Genomic DNA, 19,002 nt, shown 5'->3' on the forward strand with positions numbered 1-19,002 from the left:
GGACTGAATTTTAAATTTAATTTTAATTAATTTGAATAGCCGCATGTGGCCAGTGACTACCATATTGGACAGTATTATACAGCGCTGGAAGCATTCTGAGAAAGTTAGAACGGTACCCATGCACACCAAAGGTTTGATTTCCCTTAAGAAAGAGCTGTATCACTCAGAAGACCTGATTTTAGCTCTGCCTCCCACTGTGTGTGGATTGGTTGTGGTACTTGGCCTCCTCTCTGTTGAGCTTCCTCATCTATAAAACAAGAACAGAAGGATTGGATTAAATTCTTCATTGCTAAATTCTGGACTCTCTTGTGATTGGCTTTTTATTCGCGTGGTTTATTACTGTGCCATCACCTCTGTAACTAAATGCCATGGACATAGGGGTTTAAAACAGGAGAAGTTTATTTTCTTAGTTTTGGGAGGTCAGAATTCCAAGGTTGGTTTCATTGTGTTGAAATCATGGTGTCAGCAAGGACTGTGTTCCCACACAGTCTCGAGACTCGAGGGGAGGGCTTGAGGGAAAAATCAGCTCCTGGTGGCTGCCGACACTCCTTGGCTGGTAGCTGCATCACTCCAAGCTCTGCCTCCCTGGCCACATGTCCTTATCTTCTGTGTTTGGATCTCACTCTGCCTTGGGGCCCACCAGACAATCCAGGGTAATCCCCCTATCTCAAGATCCTGAATTTAATCATTCTCAAAGACTCTTTTTCCATATAAGGCAACATTCGTGTATTAGGACCCAATGTCTCTGGGGGCTGCTCTTCAGCCTAACACACAGTACTATTTAATAATTTGGGTTAGCTTCCAATCAAAATAACTCAGCCTTATAACTGGATGCATGAGCGTTACCACCTGCCCACATGCTCTCCAGGGGAAATTGTCCCAGCTTTCAGAATAGGGACTTGAGTTCGGTATGAAACACACTTCCCTGCTCCCACCTTGATTTGTTTATGCCAGAACAACTGTACTAAAAGATTGACTGACTCATGCATATGCCCCGGTTCTTATACTACCAATACTGAAGCAATGCCCACATCACTGGCAGCCTCCAAATTGTGTGGCAGGGGGCTTTGACAGGAATTCGAGTCAAGAAGACCCAAAGTGTATTGTACGGGGTGAGAGGAGAGAACGCTTGTTGGATCAGCTGGGTGAGTGATGTTTCTCTAGTGGCATACTCATAAATTTGAAAATATAAAGGATTGGCCCTAACACAGACCAGGAACAGCTTGTAACTGATTTGGGACATCATGTTTTACTGTTACTTAATCAAATCTGAGAGCAGTGGTTGGGGAAGTTGGTTTTGTAAATATTGCTCTGAAGCTTTCACATTTCAACAGAGAACAGATGCCAAGTGTTTTTAGTATTATCAATGTTCAAAGTTATTGAAATAAACCACAGATGTACTCTTGTCTGGAAAATCCCATGGACGGAGGAGCCTGGTAGGCTGCAGTCCATGAGGTCGCTAAGAGTCGGACACGACTGAGCAACTTCACTTTGGCTTTTCACTTTCATGCATTGGAGAAGGAAATGGCAACCCACTCCAGTGTTCTTGCCTGGAGAATCCCAGGGACGGGGGAGCCTGGTGGGCTGCCGTCTATGGGGTCGCACAGAGTCAGACACGACTGAAGCGACTTAGCAGCATCAGCAGCATCCTCCTTGAAACAGCAAGATGCCAACAATGCCCTGGGGTGGGGAAAAGATGGAGAGGAGAAGAAGAAAAATGAATTTGTGGAGTTTGAAGGAAGAGTAAGTTGGCTGAAAGACCTTCATTTTCTTTCTTTCTTTTTTTTTTTGCATAAGAGGCCTAAAAGTGAAATATTTATCATCACAGAGATAGAGAAACACAATTATCATTTAACATGAGTCACAACATTGTATTATTCAAAAAGGAACAAAATGACTTAGAGGCGGAATAAAATCACTTCATTTGTGTCTCAAGAACACAAAGTTCTTTTGGTTTGCTTAAGTCCTTGGATTAAATCAGTGGACAAGCATCTGTTCTGTTCCCTCAGGTGGTCAGCGGCTTTATTACTTCCCATTCACCAATAATGATGAGGTATTTCTTAAGTATCAGGCAGCATGCTTTACTTGAATTATCTCATTTAGTCCTCATGTAGTCCTATAATAGGGCTAATAGTTTCCCAAGGACAGGGAACACAGTCTTTTCCCACACCTAAAGAAAATCTCACTGACTTCCGGCTTCCTGACAGGGAGGGCATTTTTCCTTCAGATTCCTGTCTGGTTCTGACTGATGAGTTAACACTCTGGTTTCCCAAGTGTGCTTGTGGTAGGCTCTTGAGTTCTGTGGACCAGTGCCATAGAATACTGGGATCACAAGTACCTTCTTAACAGGCATTTATGGGGCTCCCACTAGGCCAGGCCCCAGGCCAAGTGTTGGGGACACACTTGTCCTCAGCCTCCCAGAGCCCACAGAGTTTTCAACGAGAGTGCTACGGGCATTTTAGGCCAGATAGTTCCTCTCTGTGGGTCTGTGCTGCTCATAAAGAGCCTTCAGCATCCCTGGCCCTGACCCACTAAATTCCTAGCAGGGAGACAGCTAAAAATTCCACGGCACGTTTCCATTTGCCTCCAGAGGGCGCTGCTGCCCCTGGTTGAGAACCGCTGCAAGGAAGATGGATTTGGAACAAAGCAGAGAAAGTTCAGATGTACGTCTTGGGTGTGGTGCACACTTGTCTTCCTTTCTAGGAGTTTGGCCCATTGTAAGTTAGGACAGTAGATGGTGGAATTTAAAAAGCAGAGGGAAAAGCAAATCCCTTTATCTGAGAAGTTGCTGCCTTAGATGCTACTGCTGAGGTGGGGACCAGGAAGCCGCTTTCTTCCTTTTCCTTCACCTCCTCTCCACGGTCTCCCACCCACTACCCTGTTCCCTGTCTCCATCAAAGGGGATACCTGATGGGCCTGAGTGACTGAGCCTAAGCCAGAGGCAGAGGGGGAGCCTGAAGAGGCACAGTGAGGGGCTAGGTGACCCTGAGCACCGTGGATGGTGGGGGGAGCGGGTAGGAGGACTCCTCCGTAAGGCTGATGAGCAGCCTGAGGGCACAGGTAAAGACATCCTCTCCCCATCCTCCAGATCCCTGGAGTGTGTGCTGATGCAGCCCACAGCAAGATTATCCCGATCACCAGACTGTACCCTCCCACCCTCCCCCCTTTCTGTGAACAACAGAGCAAAGGATTTACACTGAGAAGAAGAAGAAGGCCGGGACCCTGCCCTCAAAAAACTCAGCATCTAGCCCAGCTCTCCCTCATGAAACCTACCAAGTGCCACGCGTTGTCTGGGGGCTGGGAGTGAATGACAGAAACACTGCCTTGGCCTACACAGAGTTTGGAGACCAGCAGGAGCGACAGGCCATTGAAAAAAGATTTATAGGACCAACTCATTTCAAAGTTGGATCCGACGTGTGGTTGGCAAGAGTGTGGAGGGACCGAATCGTCGTGCACAGCTGGTGGAGATACAGCTCAGTACGACCTCTGCTGAGAACAGCGAAAGCTGGAGATGCATGTACCTTATGAGTCAGTGACGCCACTCCTGCTCATGCACCCCAAAGAAACCCTCCTAGGAATACACCCAGTCAGGTATCAATGGCATGTTCACAGCAGCTTTCTCTGCAGTGGTGAAAGGAAAAAAAAAGCATCGGAAGTGGTGACCAGGAGGATGAAGGAGTACGTTCATCATGTGTTGGGATACATCTGTGAAAATGTGTGAGCTGAAACTTCACATATGCCTGTGGATGTGTCTCCCTAATCTGATCATGAATAATAAAAGCACGTTACGGAATAGTATGTACAGTATGATCCCGTTTGTATTAAGTTTATTTTATTATTGGCCACACCGGGATCTTAGTTCCCCAACCAGGGATGGAACCCCTGCCCCTGGCATAGAAAGTGGAGTCCCAACTACTGGACCCTGAGGGAATTCCCTGTATTAAGTTTAAAAACACACAAAAGGAGACTTGGGGCGGGGTGGGGGTGGGGGTGGGGGTGGGGGGGGGCAGTAAGAGTACCCCCTGCGGGTCTTAAAAAAAATAAAAAATAAAAACAAACAAAAGAATGCAACATATTGGTTAGACATACATGCGTAGATAGTAAAAGTAGAATGAAATAAATGGGAATTATAAGCCCTAAATTTATACTAGCAGGTAACTGTAAGGAGGCAAAAGGGAATGTAATTGTGCATGAGACTGCAGGGATCTTCACCTGTGGCTGTATTTTCTATTTTAAGGCGGATGGGATGGTGGCCACTTCGGTATTCTGTTATTATGTATCTTTAATGCCCACCCATCTTCTGTTCCCCTCTGTCCTTCCTGACGAAACCTCCACTTTACTTAGGGATCTACTCTCCCTTTACACATCCTATGGGGGCCTCCGGAAAGCTGACCCACCTTCAGGTTTGTGGGGCATGGACTCATTAAAGGACTCATCACTGTTAACCACCAGTTGGTTTAGAAAAGGGCCTGTGGTCCAGCTGTGTTCAGTTAAACTCGGCAAGGTTTGCTGAAGTCTTCTGGGGAGCACCTTCTCTAAGGAGAGGGCTACGGAAGCCTCTCTGTCATTCTCTGACTCTCTTCCTGGACCCCAGAGAGGAAGCACATAGTCCTGCTTGCCGGGGCGGCCCTCCTCCAACAGTGAGAGGAACAGCCTTAAAAAGCAACCACCTCTGTAAACGGCAGAGTGGAGAGATGATTAAATCCTTTGACTATCACACTGGCTCTGAAGCCCGTCCCACTTCTGCTTTTCCAGAATGGGAGCCAGTAAATGTTCTTGAGGTTTGAGCTGCGCTGAAAGCATTCTCTCTGTGCCACACAGGTTGCTATGGAAGCACACGGCAATCGTTCCCTAATCAGGAAAGTTAAGTGTTTCTTAATTTACTCAGTTTTAAGCTTTTCTCCTATTTGTACTATAAACATTTGTAGTAGTAGCGAGGTTAGCCACTGAGGAAACCCATGAACAAGAAGGAAACCAAATATTAATGGAAAATCACGGTGTGATCGTGATTGTCTTTTTTTCTTTTTTTTGAGAACATGTGTATTAGTTCCCTGTGTCTGCTGTAACAAATTACTACAAACTTGGTGTCTTAAAACAACAGAATTTATTCTCTCTCACTTTTGGGGGCCAGATATCTGAAATAAAAATGCTGGCAGGGCTGCGTTCTTCCAAAGACTCTAGGGGGAGGCTCTGTTCCTTGGCTCTCCCAGCTTCTGGCGGCTGCTGGCATCATTCTGGTCTGTGCCTCTATCTTCACAGTCTCCTCCTTGGGTCTCTGTGTCTCCTCTTCTGTTTCTCATGAGGACACTTGTCACCGGGTTTGGGGCAGCTGGATATTCAGGATGGTCTCATCTTGAGATCTTTAACTGAATTACATCTGCAAAGACACATTTCCCAGATAAAATTACATTCACAGGTTTGGGGAGTAAGGACATAGGCATAGGTTTTTTTGTGTGTGCCAACATTCAACCCTGTTTGTTGGGATTTTACAGAGCAAACAGATGACATGGTTTTATCTGCAACCTAAAAAGTGGTTCCTGATTCATAAAACATAGGAATAAATAGATCAGTAGTTACTGGTGCTCTATAGAAAGTATTAAATCTTCTCTCATCCAAGTTAGGTAACTGCTTAGGTTAACATTTGAGAGTTGGTTTTTTGTTTTCTTGTTTTAAAGATTTTAACAGAGGAAATGAAGTTGCATGATATATATGTTGGACAACACATTCTTGACACTGTAAATTCCTGGCTCCCTGGAAGACAAACAGTGTCCCGCCTCAGATAAAACGTCCCAGGACAAATGTGAGCAAAGAAACCCGGCACCACACACAGGTTACCCAGAAAGGAAAAGTGTGAATAAAATTAGCAGACCACAGATGAGCGTGAGAAGGGACAAGCTAGTCACGTTTTGAGACCATTTGATCTCCTCTGAGAGATGATAAGTCCCCGAAAGACAGCTGTGGATGTTGGAAAGGAAGGAAAGGACCTTGAACTTGGAATCAGACAGACCTGATTTGCACTACTGACATGTTCCCATATGATCTTGCGGAAGTAATATCCTGTCCCTGGATCTGTTTCATCTCCCCCTTAATCTTAGGAAAGTTGCACTTCCCAATACAATTTTATTTTATAAAAAATGGGGATGATGATGCATACCTCTCAGGGTTTGGGCTTCCCTGATAGCTCAGTTGGTAAAAAAAAAATCCGCTTGCAATGCAGGAGACCCTGGTTCAACCCCAGGAATCGACCAGGAATTGTTTGGAGAAGGGATAGGCTACCCACTCCAGTATTCTTGGGCTTCCCTTGTGGCTTAGGTGGCAAAGAATCTGCCTGTAATGTGGGAGACCTGGGTTCCATCCCTGGGTTGGGAAGATCCCCTGGAGAAGGGAAAGGCTACCCACTCCAGTATTCTGCCTTGGCCTGGAGAATTCCATGGACTGTGTAGTCCATGGGGTCGCAAAGAGTTGGACATGACTGAGCGACTTTCACTGCTCAGGGTTGTTATGAGGATAAATTGATTTGTCCTCTGCAAGAGAACCTTGCCCATAGTCGGGGCTCAGGACATGTCTGTTGCATGAGAATCTGAACTATGAGTGTCTTCAGTGAGCGGCCAGTGAAGAACACCTACAGCATGGGTAGTATTACCATAGTTCTTCAGATTCATCAGTTTCTACAGGGCTTCAGGTGGAAATAGAAAGGCCAAGGTAAACAGACTAGACTTCTAGCCGTCACAGAGTAACTGGTGTGGATTAAACCTGCCACCACAAGCAAATACAAAAATGTATGAGGCAACCTCTGTCAGACAGTGGGCAACAAATATAGCAATCACGTGATCCCTGAGAGACAGGAATTGAGAAACTCAAGGATTGAGTCCCATAATCATCTAGCACTCTGCCTGGGGACATTATTCTGACTGTGGCATGAAGAACTGGAATTTGACCAGAGCACAGGGGTCCCACTGACTTCAGGAAGCAGAGATCAGAGTTCAGGGCAACTGAAGAAGTGGAATTCACGGGGCAAGATGTTGCAGAGGAGGGCGCCATACAGGGAGAGCTGGGTGTGGGGGCTTCCCCTTTGAATCTGTGGTTGAGAAACACATGTGCAAACAAGTCCACCTGATGCTCATAGAGAACAGCAGCCGCAGGGTTTAGAGAATATAAGTACTAGACGGAGAAGGCAATGGCACCCAACTCCAGTACTCTTGCCTGGAAAATCCCATGGACGGAGGAGCCTGGTAGGCTGCAGTCCATGGGGTCGCTAAGAGTCGGACACGACTGAGCGACTTCACTTTCACTTTTCACTTTCATGCATTGGAGGAGGAAATGGCAACCCACTCCAGTGTTCTTGCCTGGAGAATCCCAGGGACGGGGGAGCCTGGTGGGCTGCTGTCTATGGGGTCGCAGAGTCAGAGACGACTGAAGTGACTTAGCAACAACAAGCAACAAATAGGTACTAGAGGATAAAGAGTGCTGGGGATCATCGAATGTTAGTCCTGCCAGAACAGAGAGATTTCATTAATGGCTTGTGAATACCCTGGCATTCAGCTGAGATGTTAGAAAGGTCAGGCCTTAGGAGTAAAGACTTAGAGCAGGGTTTCTCAACACTGGTATTATTGACCTTAGTTCTTTCTTGTGTGGGATTATCCAGTGCATGTCAGGTGTGTAAGCATCATCCCTGGCCTCTACCCAGTAGATGCCAGGAGTGCTCCACCACCTGGTGAGAACCAGAAATGTCTCCAGAGGTTGCCAAGCATCCCCTGGGGCAGAATCGTAGTTGAGAACACTGCCCTAGGGTAAGATCTAATTTGTACTTTTCCTAACAAAACCCAAAATAATGTCCTGACAAGATTTGCAGTCTGGAAGGCAGAGTATGTGAGTTGAGTCCTACCGAGTTGGAGGGGCTGGGCTTTCCACAGATCCACACTAACATCGTAAAACTAAACCTGCACTAGTTCAAGGTTTTTTTGAACAAGTAATGGTTTGCCAGTAACCGAACAGCAGAAGCCACACCTTTCAGGAGATAATAAAAATGTCTACAATATATACCCTACTATGTATTAGTCACAATGTCTGATTTTTGGTCCAGAAATACTAGACATACAAGGAAATAGAAAAATGTGATTTCTAGTCTAGAAAAAAAAAAAGCGGGCACTAAAAACTAAACCCAAGGTAGCCCAGATATTGGACTTAGAAAATGAAAGCTTTAAAGCAGCTACTACAAATATCAGAAAATTAGAGCAAACTGATAATCTTGGCAAGGAAGTAAAGACTATAAAAAAGAACAAATGGAAATTCTACAAGTGAAAGTAAAAACTGGAATGAATAATACCTGAATGTATTTAACAGCAGATTTGAGATAGCAGAAGACACAGTCAGGAAACTAGAAGGCAGATGAGTAATAATGATTCAATCATTATTGCAGAGATTTTTTTTAAAGCTGAAGAGAAAAAAAGAGTGAAGAGATTTTCAAAAATGAACTGAGCTTCAGGGACTTGTGGGACAATATCAAATAATCTTATCTATGTGCAATTAGAGTCCCAGAAGGAGGAGGCTGAGAGGGTTCACCTCCAGCACACTTGTATTACAAAAAATGCCAAGGGATGTCATTCAGGCATAAAGAAAATGAAACAAATATACAGACCAATCCAGGGACCATGTCATATTAAAGCAACCAAAACAACAAAACTTGTGTAGTCAGAGGGAGAAAAAAAAAAAAGCAGTCCCCCAATAGTATTCAAGGGAATTAAAATCACAGTCCACAGTGACACTCTTAAATCCTTTTGGTGGCTTTAAAATATGTCCATAAATTCTCTGATACTCCTTCTTTCAAAAGATGGAGGTCAGTTCTCTCCTCCTTGAGTGTGAACTTATGATTATACAGTGGAAGTGAGAAATAGATTTAAGGGCCTAGATCTGATAGATAGAGTGCCTGATGAACTCTGGAATGAGGTTCATGACGTTGTACAGGAGACAGGGATCAAGACCATCCCCATGGAAAAGAAATGCAAAAAAGCAAAATGGCTGTCTGGGGAGGCCTTACAAATAGCTGTGAAAAGAAGAGAAGCCAAAAGCAAAGGAGAAAAGGAAAGATATAAGCATCTGAATGCAGAGTTCCAAAGAATAGCGAGAAGAGATAAGAAAGCCTTCCTCAGCAATCAATGCAAAGAAATAGAAGAAAACAACAGAATGGGAAAGACTAGAGATCTCTTCAAGAAAATTAGAGATACCAAGGTAACATTTCATGCAAAGATGGGCTTGATAAAGGACAGAAATGGTATGGACCTAACTGAAGCAGAAGATATTAAGAAGAGGTGGCAAGAATACACAGAAGAACTGTACAAAAAAGATCTTCACAACCCAGATAATCACGATGGTGTGATCACTGACCTAGAGCCAGACATCCTGGAATGTGAAGTCAAGTGGGCCTTAGAAAGCATCACTACGAACAAAGCTAGTGGAGGTGATGGAATTCCAGTTGAGTTATTTCAAATCCTGAAAGATGATGCTGTGAAAGTGCTGCACTGAATATGCCAGCAAATTTGGAAAACTCAGCAGTGGCCACAGGACTGGAAAAGGTCAGTTTTCATTCCAATCCCAAAGAAAGGTGATGCCAAAGAATGCTCAAACTACCACACAATTGCACTCATCTCAGATCAGATCAGATCAGTCACTCAGTCGTGTCCGACTCTTTGCGACCCCATGAATTGCAGCACGCCAGGCCTCCCTGTCCATCACCAACTCCCGGAGTTCACTCAGACTCACATCCATCGAGTCAGTGATGCCATCCAGCCATCTCATCCTCCGTCGTCCCCTTCTCCTCCTGCCCCCAATCCCTCCCAGCATCAGAGTGTTTTCCAATGAGTCAACTCTTCGCATGAGATGGCCAAAGTACTGGAGTTTCAGCTTTAGCATCATTCCTTCCAAAGAAATCCCAGGGCTGATCTCCTTCAGAATGGACTGGTTGGATCTCCTTGCAGTCCAAGGGACTCTCAAGAGTCTTCTCCAACACCATAGTTCAAAAGCATCAATTCTTGGGCGCTCAGCTTTCTTCACAGTCCAACTCTCACATCTGTACATGACCACAGGAAAAACCATAGCCTTGACTAGATGGACCTTTGTTGGCAAAGTAATGTCTCTACTTTTGAATATGCTATTTAGGTTGGTCATAACTTTCCTTCCAAGGAGTAAGCGTCTTTTAATTTCATGGCTGCAGTCACCATCTGCAGTGATTTTGGAGCCCAGAAAAATAAAGTCTGACACTGTTTCCACTCTTTCCCCATCTATTTCCCGAGAAGTGATGGGACCGGATGCCATGATCTTCGTTTTCTGAATGTTGAGCTTTAAGCCAACTTTTTCACTCTCCACTTTCACTTTCATCAAGAGGCTTTTGAGTTCCTCTTCACTTTCTGCCATAAGGGTGGCGTCATCTGCATATCTGAGGTTATTGATATTTCTCTCAGCAATCTTGATTCCAGTTTGTGTTTCTTCCAGTCCAGCGTTTCTCATGATGAACTCTGCATATAGTAAAGTAATGCTCAAAATTCTCCAAGCCAGGCTTCAGCAATACATGAACCGTGAACTTCCAGATGTTCAAGCTGGTTTTAGAAAAGGCAGAGAAACCAGAGACCAAATTGCCAACATCCGCTGTATCATCAAAAAAGCAAGAGAGTTCCAGAAAAACATCTTTTTCTGCTTTATTGACTATGCCAAAGCCTTTGACTGTGTGGATCACAATAAACCGTGGAAAATTCTCAAAGAGATGGGAATACCAGACCACCTGACCTGCCTCTTGAGAAATTTGTATGCAGGTCAGGAAGCAACAGTTAGAACTGGACATGGAACAGCAGACTGGTTCCAAATAGGAAAAGGAGTATGTCAAGGCTGTATATTGTCACCCTGCTTATTTAACTTATATGCAGAGTACATCATGAGAAACGCTGGGCTGGAAGAAGCACAAGCTGGAATCAAGATTGCCGGGAGAAATATCAATAACCTCAGACATGCAGATGACACCACCCTTATGACCGAAAGTGAAGAGGAACTCAAAAGCCTCTTGATGAAAGTGAAAGAGGAGAGTGAAAAAGTTGGCTTAAAGCTCAACATTCAGAAAACGAAGATCATGGCATCTGGTCCCATCACTTCATGGGAAACAGATGGGGAAACAGTGGAAACAGTGTCAGACTTTATTTTTCTGGGCTCCAAAATCACTGCAGATGGTGATTGCAGCCATGAATTAAATGATGCTTACTCCTTGGAAGGAAAGTTATGACCAACCTAGATAGCATATTCAAAAGCAGAGACATTTCTTTGCCAACAAAGGTCTGTCTAGTTAAGGCTATGGTTTTTCCTGTGGTCATGTATGGATGTGAGAGCTGGACTGTGAGGAAAGCTGAGCACTAAAGAATTGATACTTTTGAACTGTGGTGTTGGAGAAGACTCTTGAGAGTCCCTTGGACTGCAAGGAGATCCAACCAGTCCATTCTGAAGGAGATCAGCCCTGGGATTTCTTTGGAAGGACTGATGCTGAGGCTGAAACTCCAGTACTTTGGCCACCTCATGTGAAGAGTTGACTCATTGGAAAAGACTCTGATGCTGGGAGGGATTGGAGGCAGGAGGAGAAGGGGACGACGGAGGATGAGATGGCTGGATGGCATCACTGACTCGATGGATGTGAGTCTGAGTGAACTCCGGGAGTTGGTGATGGACAGGGAGGCCTGGCATGCTGCGATTCATGGAGTCACAACGAGTCGGACATGACTGAGCGACTGAACTGACTGAACTGACAGTGTGAGCTGGCCTCCATGACTCACTTCTAATGATTGGATTATGGTGGAGGGATGGTGCCTGATTTCCAAGGCTGGGTTGTGAAAGGCCTTACAGATTCCTCCTTGATCTCTCTCCTGGACTACCCTGGGGAGGCCAGCTGCCCTGTTGTGAAGATGCTCAGGCAGCCCTTGGGAGAGCCCTTGTGAGAAACTGAGGCCTCCCGCCCACAGCAATATGAATGAGCTGTCTTGAAAGAGGGCTTTCCAGTCCATCAAGCCTTCAGAGGAGGAGCTTCCATGGTGGTCCAATGGTTAAGGCTTCATGCTCTGAATGCAGGGGACCCAGGTTCAATCCCTGGTCAGAGGACTAGATCCTGCACACGGCAACTGAGTCCTGGAGCAGCCAGATAAAATAAAAAGCCTTCAGAGGACTTCAGCCCTGGCTCACATCTTCACAGCATCCTACTGGAGACCTTGTCAGAATAGCCCAGCTAAGCATCTACCAAATTCTTCACCCATAGAAATAGGGAGATGATAAAACATTTTTGTGTTGTGCTGCCAAATTTTGAGATAATTATGTACCAAGGCTGCCCTCATAGCTCAGTTGGTAAAGAATCTGCCTGCAATGCAGGAGACCCGGATTCAATCCGAGGGTCTGGAAGATCCCCTGGAGAAGGAAATGGCAGCCCACTCCAGTATTGCCTGGAGAATCCCATGGACAGAAGAGCCTGGCAGGCCACAGTCCATGGAGTTGCAAGAGTCAGATATGACTTAGTGACTAAACCAGCACCACCAATTATGTACCAATCAATAAAATTCAATCCCTTCCTTGATGGATCTCAGTTGCCACCTCTCTCACACTATACAGCAACTCCAAAATCTCTCACTCTCTTATTTTTCTATACTTTTCAAAATTTTGACAAATACTCTTAACTGTCCAAACCCAATTCTCCCCTCCTCTCCCCTCCCCCCACCTCTCTCCCTTTCCCTCCCTTTCTCTCTCTCTTTCTTCTTTATTGTTTACTTGATTTTGGTTTTGTTCTGTTTAGCCGTTTTCCATTATAAATTCTCACCTGCATTTTTCTGGTTCTTTTCACACTGATGAGCCAGATTTCCCTAGTAAGCCCCAAGAATGGAAGAGAGTGTGGAGAGGGGCAGGAGGAAATGTTGACCAAGTTTTTCTTCAGTAGAAGAGGGAAAGCTATGAACACACACTCATCTTGTGCTCAGTCAGGTCTGACTCTTTGAGTCTCCATGGACTGCAGCCCTCCAGGCTCCTCTGTCCAGGCAAGAATACTGGAGTGGGTTGCCATTTCCTCCTCCAGGGAATCATCCCGACCCAGGGATTGAACCCAAATCTCTTGTGTCTCCTGCGTTGGCAGGCAGAGTCTTTTACCACTGGGCCACCAGGGAAGCCCCTCACACATTATCAGTCATTTTTGTTCTTATTACATTAGTGTTTAAAACCACAATTTGTTAGTTGCTTGCTATATGTCAGGTACGGTGCCGGTAGCTTTAAATGAGTGTATTTAATCCTAAAAACACATCCCAATGAGGTAGATACTATTATGCTATTTTTTCAAGAAGAAAATTGAGGCACAGAGAAATTACTTAACCACACTCAAAGAGCTGTCAAGCAACACGATCAAGGTTTAAAAATAACTCAGAAGCCCATGGCTGATGTTGATATGCATATTGCACCAAATTGGGCTGACATTGGTTCAAACTCAGATTTAACTTACAAAACCAGAAGGCTGACTTCTCACAGATTCAGTTCTAGTCAAAGCTATGGTTTTCCAGTTGTCGTGTACAGATGTGAGAGATGGGTCATAAAGAAGCCTGAGTGCCAAAGAATTGATACTTTCGAATTGTGGTGCTAGAGAAGACTGTTGAGAGTCCCTTGGACTGCAAGGAGATCCAACCAGTGAATCCTAAAGGAAACCAACCCTGAATACTCATTGGAAGGACTGATCCTGAAGCTCCAATACTTTGGCCACCTGATGTGAAGAGCCAGCTCATTAGAAAAGACCCTGATGTTGGGAAAGATTGAGGGCAAGAGGAGAAGGGGGCAACAGAGGGTGAGACGGTTGGATAGCATCAGTGACTCAATGGACATGAGTTTGAGCAAACTCCAAGAGACAGTGAAGGACAGAGGAGCTGACTCGCTGCAGTTCATGGGATCACAAAGAGTTGGACATGACTTAGCGACAACAACAAGAAGACCTTTTAATGCCCTTGTTGCCTAATCTCCCTTCTTGGGCCAGAAAGAAATCTAGGATCTCCAAGTACTACAAAACAGGTGATCATTCTCTTTCTTCAACCATAGATAGAATCTGAGTGGAAAATTCCTGGAACATCTCAGTTCAGTTCAGTTCAGTTGCTCAGTCATGTCCGACTCTTTGCAACCCCATGGACTGCAGCACTCCAGGCTTCCCTGTCCATCACCAACTCCCAGAGCTTGCTGAAACTCATGTCCATTGAATCAGTGATGCCATCCAACCATCTCATTCTCTGTCGTCCCCTTCTCCTGCTTTCAGTCTTTCCCAGCATCAAGGTATTTTCCAGTGAGTCAGTTCTTTGCATCTGGAACATCTAGGTTTTGCAAATGAAGTCTAGTTTGTATACACACAGAACCCAAGGAACAAGATTATCTGATCACCACCTTTCTATTTGTCAGTTTCTCCTGTGGACAGCAGGAGCATTTGCCCCACAGGATTGAATTTACACACCCTTGGTGCGTCATCTGACGTGCAAACCTTCCTCAACATGGTAAGGTTTGGTGTTGAAAAGCAGTTGCCTCTGTTGCCCCTGCTGTTTTCGATTTCAGCAAGGGTACGTGTCTTTAAAAAAAAAAATGCTCATTTTTATAATTAAGAAAGTAGCATAATAACACAATAGAAAACAGAAGGGGAAATTACTCATAACCCAAGGCCTTGAGACAATGATTATTCTTATGACGCATCCATCAGGCATGCCTTGGGCCATTGTGTTCTGGCGTTTTGTGAGGCCTCTATTTGGGCTCCAGATGTCGAAAGTTTAGCTTTCAGGAACTGTTTGTTTCTGCCACTGAAATATGGTCTGTCTGCAGCTGAGACTCTGTCTTTGCTCAATTCAGAAGTCCGGGAGCTTTGAGCCTCCCCCCATCAGCTCTGCTGGAGGGCTCCCAGTGATGGAAGGTGGACTGGTCAGGTCTTCTGTTGTTCCAGCACATGCTCATTTCTCGGTATAACTGATTGCGTTGTTGTTTGTAACCATCTTCCTCCTCCCCAGGAGAGTATTATACATCCACACCCTTTGCCACATGACTCCCAGGAGTGATGCCCGTGAGTGGAACAGATTTCTTCCAAGAGTTATTCCAGTGCATGGAATGTATTGTCAGACTTGGCCATGTGACTTGCTTTGGCCAGTGGAATGTGAGTGGACATGACCCAGGCTGTGTCCAAGCAGAAGCTTTCAATGATCTCGCCCAATTTGGCTTGCCCTCTCACCATCAAATCACATTCCAAATGCTGGCCGCTCCTTCAGCCTGGGTCCTGGAGTGAGAAGACATGGATCAGAGCTGAGTGGAGCTGTGAACCTGATGCAAGAAGGACTCTTTGTCGTAAACCCCTGAAATTTTCGGAGTGGTCTATTCCAGCAGAATACTGACCAGTACATTGGTTCTCTAGGAAAGCAAGGAGGAGTCCCTCTTCTGGGACAAACCTTCCACAGTGGAGGTATCTCAGCTACTTCCAGCTCCCTCCCCGAACTGAGGCATAACATCCCTCCCTTCACAGGTAGGACTCAGATACTGGTGCGTACCTCCATGATGTTGAAGGAAAGCTGTGTGACATGGAGATTAAGTTGGAGCCCTGCCACTCGCCTCTGTGTGATCCTGGGCAAATGTGCTTAACCACTTTGTCCCTTATTTCTCTCCTTTTTGTAAAAGAATAGCACTTACCTTAGAGTTTTGATGCCAAGAATAAGTGTGGTGATAGGCCACTATGGAGTTTATGGTTATTGTGCTTCCACTGACTGACTCATCTGTCCGAGCTTTTAGGAGAATGCCATGGAGAACTTGTAGAGCTGGACCTGGAGGCCAGAGCTACTGGAGTCCTGCTGCCCATCTCTCATCTCTTCTGGTTTCTGACTGACTTTATTCTTTCTTCTTGAAGATTAGTTTTTCCCAAGACCCAAGAAGCAAAGGGCTGTCCCCACTTCCACAATCCAGGGAAGAACTCTGATGGTTCTGACATGGGTCATGTTTTTACCCATCAGTCAATCTCTCTGTCTGGGGGTGAATACCAGACAGCCACGCCTGGGTTCACAGTCCCGAACCCAGGCCCACTGCTAGAAACATGAGAGGGGGATCAGGACAGTAGCACCATAACCAAAGTTACCACACGACCAACACGTGACTACCCTTCTTTGGCTGTGGTTTGTGGTTGTTTTGGGCAGCATGAAAGAGCATGGTCTTGGAAGCCATGCAGCTGTGTGAACCCGAGGAAATTTTTAAAGTTCTACAAACCTTTGTGTCCTCATATAAAAATGAGGGTAATAATTTCCCTGTCCCTGGTTTGTTATGATTAAATAAGATAACATATGAAAGCATCTGGAACATAGGCTCAACAAATACAAATAGTTATTATCCCCCATGTTCTGTGATCTGTGCACCTGGGGCTGCCTAGGAGAATTCTTTCCCTCCTTTCCTCATGTCCCTGTTTTTTTCTTTGAGTAACACAGATTTCAAGTGGAGCCAAGGGACCCCCATCAGTTGCTCACTGCATTCTCTCCCTGGAGGCAAGCCACATGGGAAAGCTGATTAACAGAGGGTAGAGTCCTGAGAATGAGACTGGAATATACAAAAGAATTTGGGTAGTTTTCAGAAGAGTTTCTCCACTAGGATGCCTGAAATACTTTCACTTGCTACGTGAGCAAATCTTAATCTACTTGATGTAATCAACCCCTCAGAGTCTGATTAAAACTACAGACCACTGTTCTCTGAAAGATGAACAGTTGCACAGACAATTTCGGAGGGCCACAAAGTTCCAGGAAACCCAGCCCTGGGACTGCAGGTTCAGAGCGCTTGCACTAGATAGGGAATCTTGCTAAGGAAACTCTAACACGCGTTAACCCAGATGGTGGTGCTGGTGGTGGACGCAATGGTAACCGAGACAGGGTACCACTGCTAGAAAGAAAAAAGCCCCACTGTTGGTATTACTGTTACTATTGTTGGTATCATTGCTTTCTTCTGTCCTTGCATGTTCCCTTCGTGATTCCAAGTCCTGGGGGACGAAAGTCCAATTGGCCAGTGGGGCCATGGGCACTCCTTGGCCTGGGGAGGGTGAGAGACTTTTTCAGTCACCCAAGACAGCACAATGTAGGAGAGGTAATTTCCCCAGAAGAAGTGAAGATATTAACCATAAACGGGGTCATGGACCCCCCCTGCCTTGTATGACCCCCAAATGACAAATGTCTACTCATAGCTGTGTTGCTTATATCCGTCTCAATTTTCCTCCTGGCGACTGCTGCTGAGAAGCTAACAGAGGTATTTCACCTAAAGCTCTGGCACCCATCATCTCGTCTGCATCACAGGAGTTGCTTATTCTAAGAGTCTCTAAACATGAACTTCCCTCCTGGTCCAGCCGCTAAGACCCAGTCCTTAGGCAGGGCGCCAGGGTTCAGCTCCTGGTCGGGGAACTGGATCCCACAAGCCACGGCTAAAGATCCTGCATGCCGAAACTAAGACCTGGTGCAGCTAAATAAATAAAGAAACCAAGAAAGATAAGACTCCAAGGCGTCAAGTGACTTGCCCAAGGACACAGATGGAAGATGGCATAGCTGAGCTGACAACCTGAACTTGTTAGTCTACCAGTCTCCAGCAGATGCTGGGAAGCTGGCTGGACCAGGAGGAAGAGTGTGTGTGTGTGTGTGTGTGTGTGTACATGTTTCACCATGTGGGCCTCACATGGGCCTGGAGGGGACATCAGGTGAGGGTCCCAGAACACAAGGGTCTAGTCCTGCCCCAGGGAGAAGGGAGTCTGCTCTCTGGCCAGAGATCCCATGCCGGGACTCAGGTTTATAGAGGAAACCCGGAGAAGGTGATGGCACCCCACTCCAGTACTCTTGCCTGGAAAGTCCCATGGACAGAGGAGCCTGGTAGGCTGCAGTCCATGGGGTCGAGAAGAGTCGGACACGACTGAGCGACTTCACTTTCACTTTTCACTTTCATGCATTGAAGGAAATGGCAACCCACTCCAGTGTTCTTGCCTAGAGAATCCCAGGGACGGCGGAGCCTGGTGGGCTGCCGTCTATGGGGTCGCACAGAGTCGGACACGACTGAAGCGATTTAGCAGCAGTAGCAGCCGTGATCTCTAAGAGAAGCCTGGCCTCAGCTCTGCGAAGGGATTCCGGCTTTTCCCGGGAAACTAGAGTGGATGAAACTGACAGCCCTCTGCGCCGAGGGAGGAGGAGGCCGAGGCCGGCATCCGGCTTGGCTTCCTGCGAGTCTCACCGAGCACCGGGCTGTCTCCACAGTAGCTTTGGCGGCAAACAAATCGGCCCAAGAAAAGTAGGTCAGCTTGCGGCCAAGCGGCACTTCCTGCTGGTCTCCAGCGCCCCGCTCCGCGCCCTCCCCACTTCTCCGCACTCTCTGCTCTTCCGCGGTCTGAGCTCCCTGTGGCTCCCCTTCTCTCATCCCTCCTTCCTGCCCTCTCCTCCTTCTGGCCCCCTGCCCCTTTCTCGCCTCTGTTCTCTCTCCACCGACATCCTCCCCTGCTTCCTCTCTCCGCCTCTGACACTTGAGGTTTTAGAACAAGAATACAACCAATCTGTTGTCTTTCAAAAACAGATAACATGCTTATTTTAAAGAGATCAAAGGTCGCAGAAAAAACGCAAAATCCTATCACTCAGGATTAATCTTAGTGAACACGGAGTGAATATATGCACATATTTTTATGTATTATGTATATGTATATAGTAGAGCATATATACAGTTTATTAAAATGATATACTATTTTTATTGAGTATTCAATTTTATAATTTACTTTATTTAAATTCAATGCAAGAGATTATAGTGAAATGGAAAGAACTGTTGAATTTTAAATAAACATGTCTTTACTTCAAGAGATAGAATAAAATATTCCTTTAAAAAGGGAGGTAAGGAAGGAGAGAAAAGAAATGTAAATTAAGTGGTTGGGGATTTGTAAAACTACATATTTTGGTTTTTATTGTAACTAATATAATTAATCCTTATCAAGAA

General features: G+C 45.7%; 1 long non-coding RNA gene across 1 annotated transcript; it reads left to right on the plus strand.

The window, feature by feature from the left end:
- The first annotated feature begins 1,572 nt into the window (after positions 1 to 1,572).
- Positions 1,573 to 3,807, plus strand: LOC113875862. Its single transcript, XR_003506348.1, has 2 exons — positions 1,573 to 1,743; positions 3,089 to 3,807. It is a non-coding gene; the product is annotated as an uncharacterized LOC113875862 (long non-coding RNA).
- The last annotated feature ends 15,195 nt before the right edge of the window (positions 3,808 to 19,002 follow it).

Source organism: Bos indicus x Bos taurus, chromosome 18 (assembly GCF_003369695.1).
Source record: "Bos indicus x Bos taurus breed Angus x Brahman F1 hybrid chromosome 18, Bos_hybrid_MaternalHap_v2.0, whole genome shotgun sequence".
NCBI classification, from domain to species: domain Eukaryota; kingdom Metazoa; phylum Chordata; class Mammalia; order Artiodactyla; family Bovidae; genus Bos; species Bos indicus x Bos taurus.